This window comes from Taudactylus pleione, unplaced genomic scaffold, assembly GCF_031769625.1.
Source record: "Taudactylus pleione unplaced genomic scaffold, aTauple2 ptg000366l, whole genome shotgun sequence".
Taxonomy (NCBI): Eukaryota; Metazoa; Chordata; class Amphibia; order Anura; family Myobatrachidae; genus Taudactylus; species Taudactylus pleione.
In genome coordinates, this window is record NW_028284767.1 from 7,129,460 (window position 1) to 7,149,809 (window position 20,350).

Sequence of the window (20,350 nt, forward strand, 5' to 3'; positions counted from 1 at the left end):
ATGAGGGGGATGAGAGGGGCTGTGATGACTGGGACTGTGGTGAGGGGTGCTGTGAGGGGCTGATGATGAGGGGGATGAAAGGGGCTGTGATGAGGGGGACTGTGATGAGGGGGCTGTGATGACAGGGGCTGTGATGAGGGGGATGAGAGGGGCTGTGATGAAAGGGGCTGTGATGACTGGGACTGTGGTGAGGGGTGCTGTGAGGGGCTGTGATGAGGGGTGCTGGGCTGTGAGGGGCTCCATGGGGGGGAATGAGTGAGCTGAGATGAAGGTCCACTGAGGGGCGCCAAAATCTATATCCACTTACCAAAAAAAATTGTCTCGGGCCAGTCCTGGAGGGACGCAGACTTCTTTGGCATGTGTAAGGGGAGTCACACCCCTTAGGGAAGCCTCCAATTCGGCCACAGGTTTCTAGCAGATCGCTCGCTCTGAATCAGGGCCCTCCTACCTAAAACTGGAGCGGCCTCCTGGCCGCTCGCATAGCTGTGGGTGACCACCCACAGCTTATGCGAGCGGCCAAAAAGATGGTCGCGATGGTCAAGACCATCGCGACCATCGGGCTTGTGACGAGACCCTGCGGTAGGGTCTCGCTGCCGCAAGCCCAGGAGTGCTTTTGGCTCTACCAGAGCCAAAAGCACTCCCACTGACATCACTAGTGATGTCAGTGGGGTCGGACCCAGACGGTAGGCGTTCCCATGGGAGCTCCCTCCGTCGTGCGCATGCGCACTAGGGCACCATCGACCCGCTTGCGAGAGCTCAGCGCTCGCGGGTCTGAATCAGGCCCACTGTGTGAAACAAGCAGGCTCAGACAGGAGGTATTTGGGTAGGCATCCTGTGAGTTCTAAGCATTTGTTGCGGCCATGTTCTTCCTGTGGGATCGCATCAGTTGAACTCTTGCTATCTGTTTCATACAGAGAAGCCTATTCTTCATGTTGCCTTACCAGGCCCGCTCAGTTGGATCTATAGGGCTGCGGTTGCACCATGCACCACACACACCCGACGCTTCTGTAGTATATTCATTCCTGCCCTGTTCAGCTGCAGCACTCTCATTGCATGAAAGAGAGGAAGTAACATGCTGCATTCTCCACATATTTATTACTGTCTCTCGCTCTTCATCTCTGATGATTTGGGCTTGTTGTGATTCAGTACATATGATTATTGTTATTTATTATTATTATTATTATTATTATAATAAGAAACTAAGGATGGGTACACACTTGCACAATATTGTCCCGATATGCCGTACTGGAATGACAAATAGGGCATATCGTGCAGTGTAATAAAACAGAGAGGTGTAATGAGTTTGCAACGAATTGCGCAGAGCAGCCCAGTGGAACCCCTAATTCTAAATACATGTCACCACATCCACAACAACAAGAGTAAAATAGAAAAGCGAAATAGGGGATGCACCAACAGGCGCTTATACAAATAAATATACTTATACAGTAGGTACAGGAATGAACATCTCTTGGGTCAGTAGTGTATCTTCATATAAGTTTGTTCTGGACGCAAACCAAGCAGTATCTTCCCTCAACGTGATGTATGTGGCAAAAGAAAGAAACAATGGCCCAGATTCAATTCTCGCACCCGCGACATTCTCTACGATAATTTATTGACGATTTTTCAGGTAAAAATGGAAAAAACTTTTCTCCATTTTGAGAAATGGGGAAATATTTACAAAATCCCTATTTTTGGGTAAAAATGTGGCGATTTCTTACAGAACCCTTTAGACAGCCCCGTAATGATACTTTTCCCCCCCATTTCTGAAAATGGTCGTGATGGTCTTCCTGGCCGCTCACTATAGCTGTGGGTGGTCACCCACAGCTATGTGAGCGGCCGGGAGGCCGCTCTAAAAAACAAGAAGGCCAGCCCTGATTCAGAGCGAGCGCTCTGTCAGAGCGTCCGGCTCTGAATCAGGGCCCATGTCCCATATATAATCATCTCAAAGAAACTTCAGTATATAGATCCAAACAGGTTTATTCCCACAAAAAAAAGTCCCGCATGTAGATTAAAAATCTCCAAAATATACATGGCAATAAAATATATTGAATGAGACATAAAAAATTTTAATTCTCCAAGAGGCAGCCAGAGAAACCCTTGTAAAAAATGGAATCCGGATTTCCAAATAAACAATGAGAAATAAGTTCCAAAATGACATACCTCTGGATCAATAAAATTACTTCCTTATGGGTCAAGGCAGAGTGTATGCCTGACTGCAGGCTTCTACGGGTCGTATGCAATGACGTGTGATTGGCCGTATTGCATGGCCAATCACACGCTATCGCATGCGGTGTACGGTCAATCTTGCATGGTCCGGGGCGAAGGTAAATTGCTCCGACCATCGGCCAGAATGACGGTAGTACAAGTGTGTACCCAGCCTTAGCTTTCTCTACTGCTAAATAAATAGTTTGCAAATGGTCTGGGAACGGTAACTAGCCATTCCTCCACTCTGTCAATGGATGAACATACATCTTTGAATCAGGCCCAGAGCGCATCTGCCTTTCTTTACAGGGTCCGTAATCAGTATTTTCGCCCTGCACCGTCCGCGTCCAACCTGCTTTCCAGGACTGTTGCTTCATTGGCGGCCTGAAAGTGAGAGTGAATGGTGCACAATAAGTGCCCGACTACACCAGCATTCCTGCAGGCTCCCATCCATCACATGTGTAGGGAGAGTCAGGAACCAGGGCCATTCAGGCCTTCTCCACCTATTATTTCTGAAGAGAGTTGAAAATTCAATTACATTGTCACCAAATGTGAAGAGGTGTACCTATCCCAACATTGCATCTTCAACATGTGGCCGGGATAGTATGCTGGATTTAGCAGAGCATGCTGGAACATCTGTACTGTCTCTGTTAGAATCTTATTCTGCAGTTTAACAACCAACAGACTTATGGAGCAGGAATGAATTAACTGAAAAATGCTCAGCGAATGCTACTCTAATGGATTTCCCAAGTCTCCTGGCCGTCCTTGTGTATATTCTGTAAGATAATTAAATGAGCTTTCAACAATAATATGATAAATGCTAGAGATGCAGTGCCTGGGGTTGAAACAGCAGAACATAGCAATTGAAAGGGATGTAAGGAAAGGTTTTGTTTGCGTATAGAGCTGCACACATGATGAACAGGTCAGCTGCAAAATACATACAGACCCTGTGGGGGGAAACAAGGATTTAGTATAATTGAGATCAACAGGGAGATCAGCGATGAAATAATAATGATGTGATCTCATCTTTTACCAGCTTATGAGAGTTGCACTGTTTGTGGGGTGTGTTACACCTGGAATGGACTAGAACAAGGGGGAGATCATTAGTAGGTAAAGAGAGATTTCAACTTTTTAAATATCTATCCAGTGATTTGTACCCTTTGATCCCAAGATTGTGTTGAGTATGATAGCAGGGTATTAGCTCTTAAACTCTAAAACCAAGGTCATTGCATACCTCCCCAGTGATTTCTTCTGTATAGGATGTTGTGCTTAATCCAGTCCCCTAACCCCCTCCCCCCACCCACAAAAAAAAAGTGAAATAAAGAAATTCTCTGCAGGTCCACAAAGAAGGTTCCAGTATCCAGACCAAACTGATATAGTTGGCAAAAGTTACAGTATTTTAGGAAGCGGATACTTTGCAATATTTATTCTTCTAAGCCTTTTGTGACAACCAGCCTTTTAGTTTTGTCCTATTTCTAATTAAAGTAGTTAATAAATGTTTGCTACAAACTATGGGGGTGATGTAGCAAAGCTTGGAAAGAGATAAAGTACCAACCAGTGGCGTCCCTCCCCGTGATGACACCTGGTGCAGGGAGGGATGCCATGTGTGCAGGAAATGGGGTGTGGCCTCGGGGAAGGGTCACGGCCTAATAGAGGGGGCGTGGCCTTGCGGCCCGAACATGGTCCCCAGCCCGTGGTTAAACTTATCAATGGGGTGGTGGGGGGTGCAGGAGGTGCGGGCAGTGCCAGCTCCCTCACTGTCACAGGAGACGAGCACTGGACTTAATGCTACAGTGCAGCACCCGGCTCCTGTCACTGAGAGGGACCCTGAACCTTGGTGTCACGCCTCGGCGGCCCGCACCCCCCTTGTGACGCCACTGGTACCAACCAATCAGCTCCTAACTGTCATTTTACAGGCTGTGTTTATCTCTCTCCACTTTATCTCTCTCCAAGCTTTGATAATCTCCCCCTAAATTCTCAAGTATTTGGACTACGAAGGATGTCTCTCCCAGCGGTTTCCCCTTTTATCTGCATGTAAATATTGTATAGGAGCTGTGCAAAGTTCCTATGAACAGTTGAACACTAGTCGGCTGTATTTTTACCTGCATTGCTCATGGAACTAAGGGCCTGACTAAGAGATGGACGCTAATGCGATCGCAGCTGCGATTTTGTACGGAACGCAAAGCATAAAGACGCCCACTGCTGCCTTTTTACCTGTGTGCGACGACGCAGACCTGTGTAAATATCGCAAACATCGAAGAGCTGCATATGCAATTGCAGTGGCTAATTTATGAATACTCACTTCCTGTCAATCACTCTGCGATAGGTCTCCGTGGCCTGTGTGATCGCAGAGCTGCCTTCGCGCACGCGCACTGCCATGCATACACATGCGCAATGGCAGACAATCGCTCGATCTGTATGTGAAAATTGCATTAGCGTCCATCTCTGAATCAGGCCTTAAATACGTATATTATTTATTATTATTTATTACCAGTTATTTATATAGCGCATATATATTCCGCAGCGATTTACAGAGAATATTTGGCCATTCACATCAGTCCCTGCCCCAGTGGAGCTTACAATCTATATTCCCTTCCACATGTACACGCACATACTCACTACACTAGGGTTAAGTTTTTGTTGGGACCCAATTAACCTACCAGTATATGTTTGGAGAATTGGAGGAAACCGGAGCACCTGGAGGAAACCCACACAAGCACAGGGAGAATATACAAACTCCACACAGTCAGGGCCATAGTGGGAACATATATATACACCCATATGATGTACGCAGCTCTGCTGTCTGTTTAGTAGCTGTCATCACTATCAGGGCGCACTGCATCAGCCCTATACTCTGGACCTCATTCAGAGGCACTCGCAACATGCGAGCGCTTGCTCTGAATGAGGGGGCCGCATCTATTTTCTGACCCGGCCTCCTGGCCGCTCGCTAGGCTGTGGGTGACCACCCACAGCTTTAGCGAGCGGCCAGGTTGATGGTCGTGATGGTCAAGACCATCGCGACCATCGGGGCTTGCGACGAGACTCTTGTGGTAGGGTCTCGTCTGCCGCAAGCCCCAGTGAGCTTTCGACTCTATTAGATGTCTCGTGATGTCAGTGGGGCCGCCCCCAAACGGCAGGCGTTCCGTCGGGAACGCCTCCGTCTGGCAAGCCACCCCCCCGCCCTGCCTACAAAACAGTGTGAGCTGTTGATCACCATCGACAGCCGCCCCTTTTGTAGTAAGCCCTGGAGCGAGAGAATTTATCTCTCGCTCCGGGGCTTGCGCACGCACAGTGCGGCCGATACACGTGCGCAGGGCCTCTACATCGACCCGCTTGCGAGCGCAACGGCGTTTGCGAGCGGGTCTGAATGAGACCCTATGTATGAGAGATCTGCCTGGACACTGGTGTAATTACCTATAGCCCACAGATCTGTGAAAACGCCTTCACTAAACTCTGGCCCCATGCACAAACCCCATTCTCACCCTTTAGCTGTAACTAAGGGCCTGATTCAGAGATGTACCCTATTATGATATTTACGCCATTGATTGTCGGTTGACTACACATGCGTCATGGTTGCACTGCGCACGTGCCAAGGTACTTTCTGTGATGCCGCTCACAATGAGGGTTACTTTGCAAAGTGACTAACAGTCAGGGACCATTTGGAGGAGGTAATGGCATTTCCCAGCCGTTTTCGGGGCACGTCGTAGCCTGTGTTGGCAATCCCATATACAGATAAAGTGGTACCGATGGCTGATTCAGGCGGTCATTCTGCATAACCATAGAGCTACTCAGATGGCCAATTATCAAATGTGACGATGGCTGCCCTGTGCCTGCGCAAGCCCCGGAGCGAGAGAGAATTTCTCTCGCTCTGGAGCTCACTACAAAAGGGGCGGCTGTCGATGTTGATCGATAGCTCGCCCCGTTTTGTAGACGGGGCGGGGGGGTGGCTACAAACGTAACCCCTGACGTAACCCCTGCCGTTTTGTGGGCGGCCACACTGACATCAGCAGTGATGTCAGTGGGGAGCTTCCTGCTCGATCAGAGCAGGAAGCTCTCTGGGGCTTGCGGTTGCCGAGACCCATCCTTAGGGTCTCGTCGCAAGCCCTGATGGTTGCGATGGTCTTGACCATCGCGACCATCAACCTGACCGGTCACTAAAGCTTAGTAAGCGACCAGGAGGCCGCACTTGAAAAGTGAAGCAGACGCCCTCATACAGAGAGCGCTCGCTTCTAGCGACCGCCTCTGAATGAGGGCCAGAGACTCAAGCTGGCCACACACTAGACCAACTTACATCCAATCAGTCAACTAGTTGATTGGTTGGAATGAAAATCTGGTAAGGTATGAAAGCAAATGACAATCAGCACTTTGCTCCCAAACGCCGGAAAATGGACAAAAACTGTTGTTTGAACAAATTGTTTAGATCAAACATTTAACAAACTTGTCTGAAAGATCATTTTCATCTGTTTTCTGGCATTTAGGAGCAAATTGCTGAACATCAGTTACTCCCATTCCTTACCAGATTTTCATTCCAACCAATCAACTAGTTGGATGGTTGGATGAAAGTTGGTCTAGTGTGTGGCCAGCTTTAGTGGTTTATTTACTAAACAGCAGATTTTCACAGGCGCTAATTATCAGCTTTGTTTTCCACAGAATTTAAAGCAGCAATACTATTAAAGGCAAAACACACACCTGATTTGGCACCTAATGCTATTGGCTGTTTAAATTCTGTAGGAAAAAAGGCCAATAATAATAAAAATCTACCCTATAGTAAATAAATTTCTAAGTTTTATATTTATAAGGCTTAAACTGTCAGTGAGCTATAATATGACATCCAGTGTATTATAACAGCACATGAGACATACAAGTCTGAAAATATACAGGACATCTAAGACTATGGGAGTAAAACTTATTGTGGCTTATACTTCAGCTAAGATGTTCTAACCCTGGTCCTGCTACCAATGTGCCTGAGGGCTGATCGGGATGATATTATTATCCTCCATCAGCATTCACAGCACAACAAATAAGCACTGGCAGAACCCTGCTCAGTGCTGACTGCCCAATCATCAATGCCATCATGTCATCACGCTACATGGCACTACAAACAAAGATACTGCACCAGTGTAAGCCCGAGAGCACACAACACGCTTCAGATCCAACTTTATGTCATATGTTAATTAGGAAAACTACTAAATTGTAGAAAATGTTTAATGAAAACCAAATGCCAATGGTATTGTACAATAAGGGCATCTGCTTGTGGTTGTACAGCTGTGATTTACTAATTCTTATGACAGCACAGTAACTATGCTCACAGCAATTGTTGTAATGCCCACTAGTGGGATCATGGCCGCAGTATGCCCACTAGAGGGATCATGGTCGTAGTATGCCCACTAGAGGGATCATGGTCGCAGTATGCCCACTAGAGGGATCATGGCCGCAGTATGCCCACTAGAGGGATCATGGTCGCAGTATGCCCACTAGAGGGATCATGGCCGCAGTATGCCCACTAGAGGGATCATGGTCGCAGTATGCCCACTAGAGGGATCATGGCCGCAGTATGCCCACTAGAGGGATCATGGTCGCAGTATGCACACTAGAGGGATCATGGTCGCAGTATGCCCACTAGAGGGATCATGGTCGCAGTATGCCCACTAGTGGGATCATGGCCGCAGTATGCCCACTAGAGGGATCATGGCCGCAGTATGCCCACTGGAGGGATCATGGTCGCAGTATGCCCACTGGAGGGATCATGGTCGCAGTATGCCCACTGGAGGGATCATGGCCGCAGTATGCCCACTGGAGGGATCATGGTCGCAGTATGCCCACTGGAGGGATCATGTCCGCAGTATGCCCACTGGAGGGATCATGGCCGCAGTATGCCCACTAGAGGGATCATGGCCGCAGTATGCCCACTAGTGGGATCATGGCCGCAGTATGCCCACTAGAGGGATCATGGCCGAAGTATGCCCACTGGAGGGATCATGGCCGCAGTATGCCCACTGGGGGGATCATGGCCGCAATATGCCCACTAGGGGGATCATGGCCGCAGTATGCCCACTAGAGGGATCATGGTCGCAGTATGCCCACTAGAGGGATCATGTCCGCAGTATGCCCACTAGAGGGATCATGGTCGCAGTATGCCCACTAGAGGGATCATGGCCGCAGTATGCCCACTAGAGGGATGATGGCCGCAGTATGCCCACTAGAGGGATCATGGTCGCAGTATGCCCACTAGAGAGATCATGGCCGCAGTATGCCCACTAGAGGGATCATATTCGCGGTATGCCCACTAGAGGAATCATGGCCGCGGTATGCCCACTAGTGGGATCATGGCCGCGATATGCCCACTGGAGGGATCATGGCCGCAGTCTGCCCACTGGAGGGATCATGGCCGCAGTATGCGCACTGGAGGGATCATGGCCGCAGTATGCCCACTGGAGGGATCATGGCCGCAGTATGCGCACTGGAGGGATCATGGTCGCAGTATGCCCACTGGAGGGATCATGGCCGCAGTATGCCCACTGGAGGGATCATGGCCGCAGTATGCCCACTAGAGGGATCATGGTCGCAGTATGCCCACTAGAGGGATCATGGTCGCAGTATGCCCACTAGAGGGATCATGGCCGCAGTATGGCTGCAGTGTGCCCACTAGAGGGATCATGGTTGCAGTATGCCCACTATAGGGATCATGGCCGCAGTATGGCTGCAGTGTGCCCACTAGAGGGATCATGGTCGCAGTATGCCCACTAGAGGGATCATGGTCGCAGTATGCCCACTAGAGGGATCATGGCCGCAGTATGGCTGCAGTGTGCCCACTAGAGGGATCATGGTTGCAGTATGCCCACTATAGGGATCATGGCCGCAGTATGGCTGCAGTGTGCCCACTAGAGGGATCATGGTCGCAGTATGCCCACTAGAAGGATCATGGTCGCAGTATGCCCACTAGAGGGATCATGGCCGCAGTATGGCTGCAGTATGCCCACTAGATGGATCATGGCCGCAGTATGCCCACTAGAGGGATCATGTCCGCAGTATGCCCACTAGGGGGATCATGGCTGCAGTATGCCCACTAGAGGGATCATGGCCGCAGTATGCCCACTAGAGGGATCATGGTCGCAGTATGCCCACTAGAGGGATCATGGCCGCAGTATGCCCACTAGAGGGATCATGGCCGCAGTATGCCCACTAGAGGGATCATGGATGCAGTATGCCCACTAGAGGGATCATGGTCGCAGTATGCCCACTAGAGAGATCATGGCCGCAGTATGCCCACTAGAGGGATCATGGCCGCAGTATGCCCACTAGAGGGATCATGGTCGCAGTATGCCCACTGGAGGGATCATGGTTGCAGTATGCCCACTGGAGGGATCATGGCCGCAGTATGCCCACTAGAGAGATCATGGTTGCAGTATGCCCACTAGAGGGATCATGGTCGCAGTACTTCTAATGACTGCTGTATAAAAACAGAACTTATCACATGGATCAGTAGATTGACAAGCACTGACGCTGTATTCACCTTCCTGTGAAACTAGCACAGTATCACCCGCCACAGGTGGATCTACCACTGGCTATGAGTATGTAACCGAACACTCCAAATCTGTCCACGCATTTTACATGTGTTGCCTTGTGTGGTTTTGCCATGTTGCAAAATTGCAGCTTCTATCTGGATTACTCTAACTCTAGGAGGTCCTAGCTGCCATTTTACAAACACAGCCTATAAAGTGACAGTCAGGAGCGGATTGGTTGGTTCTTTATCTCCATCCACTTTATCTCTCTCCAAGGCTTATACTTACTATCTGGGCAAACAGATTCCATCCACACTTTACTGCATCGATCTATATGAATGTACAGTACATTTCAGGAACTCAGATCCTCTTTGCTCAGTGTACCTAGTACTTTACTGCACTTTAGAGGTTTTATTACGTTATAAAATATAATATATATCTAACCATCTATACATTTTGTATATGAATGCTTTAGCACTCCGAAAAATAACTTATCAGAAAAAGAAAACATTTACTCTGAGAAACTTATTACCTATCTTTATGTCCTTTTCTTATTGCTGTAGTCACTGCTGGAAAATTCCACTTGCTGTGACTAGGAAGGATTTATTAGCCAGTACAAAAATGAGAATGTTGTATGTGCAATATTAGATGGGAAAAGAACTTTATTACATTGTTGCTTCATCCTGTGGGATGTACAGTACCAACACTTCCAATCATAAAAATAACATAGTATTGCAGCAATATATAAAACAATCCAATTCTATTTATTACATCTGCAGTTATACTACCAGAATGTTAAAACCATAATTTAATTTGCAGAATGATACAAGAGCATTTGAAGTTACATTAAATATTGGGAATGATAACTGACGTTGATCTCTAATCTACACAAACAACAGGAATAATCCAACAAAGCAACAGGCTAGGTGACATCACACAGCAGCTGGAGAAGCATCTCACAGGTAACCTTGCAGACTGAATATACAAGGCCTTTTCCTCTATTATCCACCTAGGGGCAGTATAACTTTTGAAGCCTATACTGAAGTACAATAAAGCAACCTTAATTATCACGTGCCTTTCTAAGCATACCTGTTACACTTACAAATAAAAGCCGTACTTACATAGTATAACCTGGTGGTTCAGGATCTCTTGCATGTATGAGCAAAGCATGACATCCATGGCACCTTTGCTGTCATTGAAGTCTATTTTGGGATTTTAATATACCCCAATATCAAGGAAGGAGAGAATCTGGCCATTTTTTATCCAGTTAGCACTCAGCTGTGGTGCACTGCAGAACAGTATGATGAATTGTTGGCTACATAGGATGTGAATGCCCTTTTATGGGAATATGCTGCCACCACATGGTAACATTTGGAAATACAAGTTATATTTCTCTAACGATACTATTAAAATAACTAAAACTTGCAAATATGTTGTTAAAGCTGGAAAGCACTGGTAAAAGATGTTTAGTCAATGGAACATTAGTGTATTTTTACTTGTTTCATTATTCTTCAATATTTGTCATGATTATTTTAGTTTTACTCTTCATAAATACATCAGACTGTCAAATATCTTTTGATACCTGTAACTAAAATCTCTTAAGATAAACACTTAAAATAGCGATAGAAGGTTATGTAATGACCATATATTCACAGGTCCTATGTTTACATAGAAATTGCACATTAATTACTTGTTACATGTCCACACAAGAAGATATGGGAAAATGTATCCAATAAGGACTAAAGACTATACTGACGGCTCTATGAACTTTATTATGTTTCCAGCCATGCTATTGCTACATTCTGTACATGGTAGCTACATCATCTACAGTCGCCGGATATCTAAGGAAGAACCAGAAGATCAGTCGGGTGTCATGTAATTTATTTGACATGCTTTGGATCTGTTAACTCTGGGCCTGATTCAGCATGGATTGCTATTGCGATAGCGTACGCAGACGGCCAATTGTAGCGTACTGCACATGCATATGCATCTCAGTGCGCGAGTTAGCATTGCGATCGCACTGCGTTCACCTACACAGATACAAAGCCATCACAGAGTGAATGACATCAGGTCAGCATTTGGGGGTGTTGATAGGGGAGCGTTCGGAAAAACGCAGATGCGCCTGACCGTTTGAACGCCGTTACATGGGCGTGCATAAATTAGCCACTGCGACGGCATACGCAGCTTGTGTACTCACTGTGTGCGACGAGGTTAGCAATTAGTAAGGTCAGACCTGATGTAATTGTGCAGTACGGTGAACATTGACAGGACTGACCAGTAAAGGAAGTGGTGCTCAGAGGCCTGCACCTGCTCCAAGCCTAGCCTGGCCACACATGGTTCCATCTGTCATCTGCCTTAACCTCTACCTGCCCAGCCCTCCCCTGACTCCTTCTTGACCTCCATGTTTGTCTGTCTTTCCATGGGTTTGTGCCTGCATCTCTATTCCTCCTCCCCTGTGTGTACAGATGTGTTCTCTCCTCATACATTGTTGCTGCAGCCATACCAAACAGCCCCAGTCAGCATGCCAGGTGAGATGTGACTCTGCTTGTGCCGAGCAGCTTTTTTTGCATCTTTTTTGCCCGAAAATGCACCTTAGTTGCAATGACAGAAGACTGTGCTGATTAATTTGATATGTGACAATTCCCTATATGTGTGCGACTGAGTCTGAATCTATAAATTAAGTGGTATGGTGCAGCAGCCGCTGCTTTTTTCCACGCCAAGTTCCACTGTGCTTCATTTACAGACTCGGTCACACACAAGTGTCACATACCAAATTAATCAGTGCAGTCTCCTGATGCGTCCTAGTCAATGTGACTAAGGCACATTTTTCAGGCAAAAAAGACTCAAGCATATTCGCTTGGGACACAAGGACTCACTCACGCCAGGTGTCTTGCGCCACATTGCGCACTGAGGCTAGATGTATGAGGACACATCTGTATGTATCTCCTTTGTTTTTATCTTTCCATCTATAATTTTATGAGTGCACCTTTGCTACATATCTCCCCATCTGTACCTTTGTCCCCTCCCCATGTGTACCTCTGCTGCACTTCCCAAGTATACCTCTGTCCTATGTTTGCCCCTGCTTTAGTCCTCATGTGTGCCTCTGTCCCATCCCCTTCATGTGCCTATGTTTCCCTTTCCATATGTGATTTTTTTTACCCTTTGTTATGAGTACCTCTGTCCCACTCCCCATGTATGTCTCTGTCCCCCTCTCTATGTGTGCTTCTGTCCTGGTCATCATGTATGTCTCTGTCCCCCTCTCTATATGTGTCTCTGTCCCACTCCCCATGTATGTCTCTGTCCCCCTCTCTATATGTGTCTTTGTCCCACTCCCCATGTATGTCTCTGTCCCCCTCTCAATGTGTGTCTCTGTCCCACTCCCCATGTATGTCTCTGTCCCCCTCTCTATGTGTGCCTCTGTCCTGGTCCTCATGTATGTCTATGTCCCCCTCTCTATGTGTGCCTCTGTCCTGGTCCTCATGTATGTCTCTGTTGCCCTCTCTATGTGTGCCTCTGTCCCACTCCCCATGTATGTCTCTGTCCCCCTCTCTATGTGTGCCTCTGTCCTGGTCCTCATGTATGTCTCTGTCCCCCTCTCTATGTGTGTCTCTGTCCCACTCCCCATGTATGTCTCTGTCCCCCTCTCTATGTGTGCCTCTGTCTAGGTCCTCTTGTATGTCTCTGTCCCCCTCTCTATGTGTGTCTCTGTCCCACTCCCCATGTATGTCTCTGTCCCCCTCTCTATATGTGTCTCTGTCCCACTCCCCATGTATGTCTCTGTCCCCCTCTCTATGTGTGTCTCTGTCCCACTCCCCATGTATGTCTCTGTCCCCCTCTCTATGTGTGCCTCTGTCCTGGTCCTCATGTATGTCTATGTCCCCCTCTCTATGTGTGCCTCTGTCCTGGTCCTCATGTATGTCTCTGTCGCCCTCTCTATGTGTGCCTCTGTTCCACTCCCCATGTATGTCTCTGTCCCCCTCTCTATGTGTACCTCTGTCCCACTCCCCATGTATGTCTCTGTCCCCCTCTCTATGTGTGCCTCTGTCCTGGTCCTCATGTGTGCTTCTGTCACCCTCCACACATAAAGCAGGATTAATGGCCACATGGGCATGAGGCTGCAAATGCTCAATGGCCTATACTGAGAAGGGGAGGAGCTGTAACCAGTGCACTGTGGGTGTGGACAGTACCATGTGGGCATGTACACCCCTTACACTATTAGCCACACTGTCTCCCTAAATACATAAAAATAGAAAAATTGCATCATTTTGTGTAAAAACTAGAAATACAATTGTAATACTTATGATTTGTGGTGACTGTGTCACCAGCTGGACTGCTGATCATCATCATGCTGCCGTGGTGTTGGGCCTATGTTTATGTGGAGGCCTGGAACTGTAGCTCCATCCGCCCCATTGTTACTCTGGCCCTGTCCACACATGTGCCTCTGTTGTCCTCCCCATATTTGAATCCTGTACCCATCCAATATCCAGCTTCTAGGTGTGCCCCTTCCTATGTGTGATTCTGTCCCTCTCTTATTAATATTACAAGCAGTGCTTTCGCTTGAATCTCAACTTTCAAATCTTCCGCTGCCTGGCTGATGTCAGAGTTGGATGCAGTAGCGCACGCAGCAGGGTCTATTGGCGGTCACCCATCTGTGGCTTACATACTCCTTCCTTCGTGTACATCTGTACTGTCGAATGCGCAAGGACTGAGATGCCCACTGTTTGCATCTGTGTACGCAGTAATACCCCCTGTGACCACCCACAGCTATAGCGGCCATGATGATGGTCACGATGGTCAAGACCATCGCGACCATCGGGCTTGCGACGAGACCCTTGTGGTAGGGTCTCTTTCATCGCAAGCCCCAGAGAGCTTTCGGCTCTAACAGAGCCGGAAGCTCTCCACTGACATCACTCGTGATGTCATTGGGGCCGCCCCCAAATGGCATCACCTCCGTTTGGGCAGCCACCCCCCCACCAAACGGGACGAGCTGTCACTCAACATCAACAGCTCGCCCCCTTTGGTGCGAGACCCAGAGCCAGCTCCGTCGTGCGCATGCACTGTGGGCCACCATCGACCCGTTTGCGAGCGCTCAGTGCTTGTGACCGGGTCTGAATCAGGCCCTCAGTACCCATTTTTGCTGGCGTAACTAGCCACTGCTCAGGAACACCCTGAAGATTTACACATTTCAGATACCACACATCTCGATCGCACAAGTGCCGTTGTGCGTATACTCCGTGTAACGCATGCTCCATATGAGTTTTTAGGAATTTTCGTGTAGGAAAAGTAGCAAAATATCACTCAACTACATGAACATCAGTGCTGTGCGCGGCTCGGAATCAGGCCCAGTGTCACAGGGAACCACTTGGGTGAATGAGCTCTTCAAACTGGGTTATCGCCAACAGTATCTCCATTATAGGCAGCTGGAAAACAGGCCTTTCATCTGTGAAATCACCCAGTTTCTCCAGCTAAATGGCCTTTTGTCATTTGATAAATCAGCCTAAAAAGAAATATCCTGAGAACCCCTATGGTGTACACGTTATGCTGAGTGTACACAGAAATGCGTGGTTGCAGATGAAAGAAGCACGGCACAAGAATAACACAGATGATATAGAACTTGTTTTTTTCTTTTTAAGTGATCTAACATTGTAGTCTCAGCTGATGGCAGGAGTGCTAAAATAAAAGCATCTAAAATGTATTTCACACTGTCATAGCCCCAAAAGCTTCTGGGGCCTAGGCGGTCCCCGGGCCCCCCCGCCATTCACTTTGCCTTTTCCTATACACAATAGTGTGTGTAAAGAACAGTTTTCACACTTGTTTTGGGCTGTCAGACTAGCGTGGCAGGGGGGGAGTAGACGGCGGGGGAGATGAGTTCTACAACTACTCCAGGACCACTTTAAGCCCTGCCGCGGCCCATAGTCAGAAGTGTTCTGTGGAGCTCCAGTGCTTTCAGCATTTATCTGCATGATCTCCCTAGGGACTATAGCATAGGGCTGCTTGGGCACTACAGCAGACGAACTCCACGTTGTGTGTCTCCTTGCTATAGATGCACCAGTCCTGACTGGTAGCAGCAAAATAAGGGCAGACCCCACATTCTTTGTCCATTGACTTCACAACTACCAGCGTAGGCTGGCAGCGCTAGTTCTGGTTGACATTTATTTATTTTCAAATTAAATACTTTAAAGAGTTTAAGAGGTAGATTAGTGGGCTCACATATAACCAGGACCCGGCAAAATGACAGAGATTGGACAGAGGAGGACGAAGCTATGAGCAGAGCTGCATTAAGGTTTGGGGGGCCTGGGGCACTTAAAATAAGGAAGCCCCTATGGTCTGAAATTGATAGCATAGTCATAATTCACAAGACAGTGATAGTGGGTGTGATTTAGAGATGGACGCAACTCTGTGCATGCGTTCCTGATGTTTGCCACCAGGACTCAGATGGTGCGCAGATCTTTCTATGCACATTGGCGTATATATACGCATCCCAGCTGGTGTACATCTCAATAGGACGGCCATTGGGCATAAAAATGTATTAGTGGCTGCTACAAAGTTTCAGCCGCTACTCTAACTGAGTCCACCTCTGAATCACCCCCAGTGAGAGAGAGTCACTAGTAGGTGGTAAATAAGAGCCTTTCAGACAAATTCCATCAAAAAAGAAAAATGTATTTAACACATATTCAAAAACAGGCTCACATATGCAAAGTCATATATGTAGTCATCCTTGCAATGGAGAACACAAAAGCAGAGTTACACATGCAGTAAGTCACACCATGGCTACCTTAATGTATGGGCTCAGTGGGCAGCTGCACATGGCCCCACGATACTAGGGCCTTCGAGCAGGGCCGGTATGGACCAGGGGGCATCTACGTGGAGTGTGCACAGGAGGCATGTCTGCCAGGCCCTCCTCTCTCAGGGGTGCCCCCATATGTTAATCACAGATGCAGTGCAGAGCAGGAACGGCACTGCAAGCTGGAAAAGAGGGAGGTGGAGTCCGTAATCCTTGCTTTACATCATGTTTTTTTATGTTTAAACATTTGATTTTGTTGAAAATACCAATAAATCTAAAGGTTTAATTTTATTGACTGTTTACAAATTTTTTCCGTGAATGAGTGGGTAGGGGCCCTAGTGCGTTGCTTTGTCCAGGGCCTGCAATGCTGTTAAGACAGCCCTGGGTCACACATACTGTACTCACACATACAGTCACACATGCACGGGTCATACATACTGTAGTCACACACATGCAGTGGGTGACGTCACACATACTGTACAGTCACTCCAGTGACATGCAGTGATGTAAATGGCTGGGTAGGCTCACTCCCTTATTTGAATTTTGGACTGCGCTGCAGCTTTACCTCTGGAGCCGCCACTGGAGGACAATGTAATGTACTGGTGGAGGGGAGAATGCTCTTAGTGCAATGTAAATGGGGAAGGGAGAATGATCTTAATGTAGGAGACAGAGCAGCGGCACATACAGTGCATCCGGAAAGTATTCACAGTGCGTCACTTTTTCCACATTTTGCTATGTTACAGCCTTATTCCAAAATGGAATAAATTCATTTTTGTCCTCAAAATTCTACTCACAATACCCCATAATGACGTGTAAAAAGTTTTTTTGCGATTTTTGAAAATGTAATAAAAATAAAAAAACGAAGAAATCACATGTAAATAAGTATTCACAGCCTTTGCTATGAAGCTCAAAATTGAGCTCAGGTGCATCCTCTTTCCACTGATCATCCTTGAGATGTTCCTACAGCTTAAATGGAGTCTACCTGTGATAAATTAAGTTGATTGGACATGATTATGAAAGGCATACACCTGTCTATATAAGGTCCCACACTTGACAGTGCATGTCAGAGCACAAACCAAGCATGAAGTCCAAGGAATTGTCTGTAGACCTCCAAGACAGGATTGTCTCCAGACACAAATCTGGGGAATGGTACAGAAATATATCTGCTCCTTTGAAGGTCCCATTGAGCACAGTGGCCTCAATCATTCGTAAATGGAAGAAGTTCGGAACCACCAGGACTCTTCCTAGAGTTGGCCAGCCGTCTAAACTGAGCGATCGGGGGAGAAGGGCCCAAGTCAGGGAGGTGACCAAGAACCCGATGGTCACTCTGTCAGAGCTACAGCATTCTTCTGTGGAGAGAGGAGAATCTTCCAGAAGGACAACCATCTCTGCAGCATGCCACCAATCAGGCCTCTATGGTACAGTGGCCAGACGGAAGCCACTTTTTAGTAAAAAGCACATGGCAGCCCGTCTGGAGTTTGCCAAAAATGCACCTGAAAAATTCTCTGGTCTGATGAGACAAAGATTGAACTCTTTGGCATGAATGCCAGGTGTTATGTTTGGAGGAAACTAGGCACCGCTCATCACCAGGCCAATACCATCCCTACAGTGAAGCATGGTGGTGGCAGCATCACGCTGTGGGGATGTTGTTCAGCGGCAGGAACTGGGAGATTAGTCAAGATAGAGGGAAAGATGAATGCAGCAATGTACAGGGACATCCTGGATGAAAACCTGCTCCAGAGCGCTCTTGACCTCAGACTGGGGCGACGGTTCATCTTTCAGCAGGACAACAACCCTAAGCACACAGCCAAGATATCAAAAGACATTCTGTGAATGTCCTTGAGTGGCCCAGCGAGAGCCCAGATTTGAATCCGATTGAACATATCTGGAGAGATCTGAAAATGCCTGTGCACTGACGCTTCCCTACCAACCTGATGGAGCTTGAGAGGTGTTGCAAAGAGGAATGGGTGAAACTGCCCAAAGATAGGTGTGCCAATCTTGTGGCATCATATTCAAAAAGACTTGAGCCTATAATTGCTGCCAAAGGTGCAACAACAAAGTATTGAACAAAGGTTGTGAATATTTATGTACATGTGATTTCTTAGTTGTTGTTTTTTTTATTAAATTTGCAAAAATCTCTAAAAAACTTTACACGTTGTCATTATGGGGTATTGGGTGTAGAATTTTGAGGAGAAAAATGAATTTATTCCATTTTGGAATAAGGCTGTAACATAACAAAATGTGGAAAAAGTGATGCGCTGTGAATACTTTCCGGATGCACTGAACACATGACAGTCAATAAAGAATATTGCACATTTAGGAAACATAGTGGCTCTGCAGTGTCAGACAGGATGGCAGTTTAATATAAACTGTACGATTCTATAGAATATTTGCATAAATCAAGAACTAGATCAGAAATCCGAGGCCAGCACATGTAAATGGAGGATGTAATATTAGTGGAAGCCAGGTAAATGATTGATTGATTGACAAATTGATTGATTAATTGATTACAGAATATAACTATAAAGAAAAACAAATTAGAGACATGTAAAAAACTGTAAAAAAACAAGCATCCAAAATCCCAATCAGAATTTAAGGCAAATTAACTGCCTAGTCAAATTGAATAAAGAATTAATAATTCTATGATTGTATGATTTAATGATACTAGTCTATATCTACTGAGAACTTGCAGGAAATGGGGCCTATATGCCTAGATGAGAAGCTTGTGATATCTGGCATTGCACAATGCAAAAGAACATGAACGCACCAGTTAAGTACAGTAATTCACATTACAGTGCCTGTCAAACACACAATCTTGGCAAAGCCCTTAATGCAAAGTGGTGCACAATGTAATTGTCCTTGGGACATCTCACCCACCCTTATGTTGTATAATAAAAAGGACATGCACAGTTTAACAAACCAAGCACTTCAGCAACAGGGACTGCCACTTTTGTGACTGAAGTGCTTGGTTTGTTTGGGCCCCCACAAAACAAGCTACCAATGGGGTTAAGGTGGCTAACAATGTTGTTAATCATGTCTACACTTGTAAAATGTTATTATCATCCTCATTCTCATCAGTGTTGTTATTATCATAATCACACAATATTAGCTCATGTCCACTGGAATCCACCGTTACAGAAATCTCTGTATTTTGTTGTTGTACTTGGCAGCAAAGGCATTCATCAGAGAATTTGTAGTTCATTTTTCTGAACAACAATTTTTCCACATTTTTAGGAAGTAGCCTTCTACACCGATGGCTCACAAGGTTCCAGGCTGTGCTAAACACTCTTTCCGAATATACACTAGAGGGTGGGTGGCTTAATTAAAGCAAAGCTAGTTTGTACAAGGAGTCCAAATTGCCTTTTTTCCTCCCAGTATTTAAAGGGATTGTGACACGCTAATTTTTTCATTGCCATTAAAATGATTCTTCACCATTCTATTCATGCTTACTGTATTAGATTGAGTCACGGCAGAGGTGTCCATAATTTTGGGCAATTCTTTTAAGCCTGACCAGGTGTCATAATGATGTTTTCATTGAGATGCAGTTAATAGACTGACTAAATGCCACCGGTCTATATCCCCACACCAGAAGACCGGCATGGGACAGAACATAGGCGTTGAAATACCGACGCCTAACTTAATCCCGACGCCGGAGTCCCGAAGGATGCCGGACCGATTGAGGTGAGTCCGGCCATCCCTAGCAGTTAGCTGCAGGGGGGGTTTAGGTTTGGGCAACCCCAGGGAGACTTAGGCACTCCCTGGTGAGGGTTAGAGTTAGGCTAGGGGAAGGGGGGGTTAGAGTTAAGCACCGCTGGGGGGTTAGAGTTAGGCACCCCCCAGGCGGGGGGGAGTTAGGGTTTGG

General features: G+C 46.8%; 1 long non-coding RNA gene across 1 annotated transcript in view; it reads right to left on the reverse strand.

The window, feature by feature from the left end:
- Positions 1 to 10,964, reverse strand: part of LOC148508458 (uncharacterized) — a 48,509-nt gene extending 37,545 nt beyond the window's left edge. The window contains exon 1 of the long non-coding RNA XR_015869589.1: positions 10,826 to 10,964. This is a non-coding gene — a long non-coding RNA (uncharacterized LOC148508458). The remainder of the gene's footprint in view (positions 1 to 10,825) is intronic.
- Between the last annotated feature and the right edge of the window lie 9,386 nt (positions 10,965 to 20,350).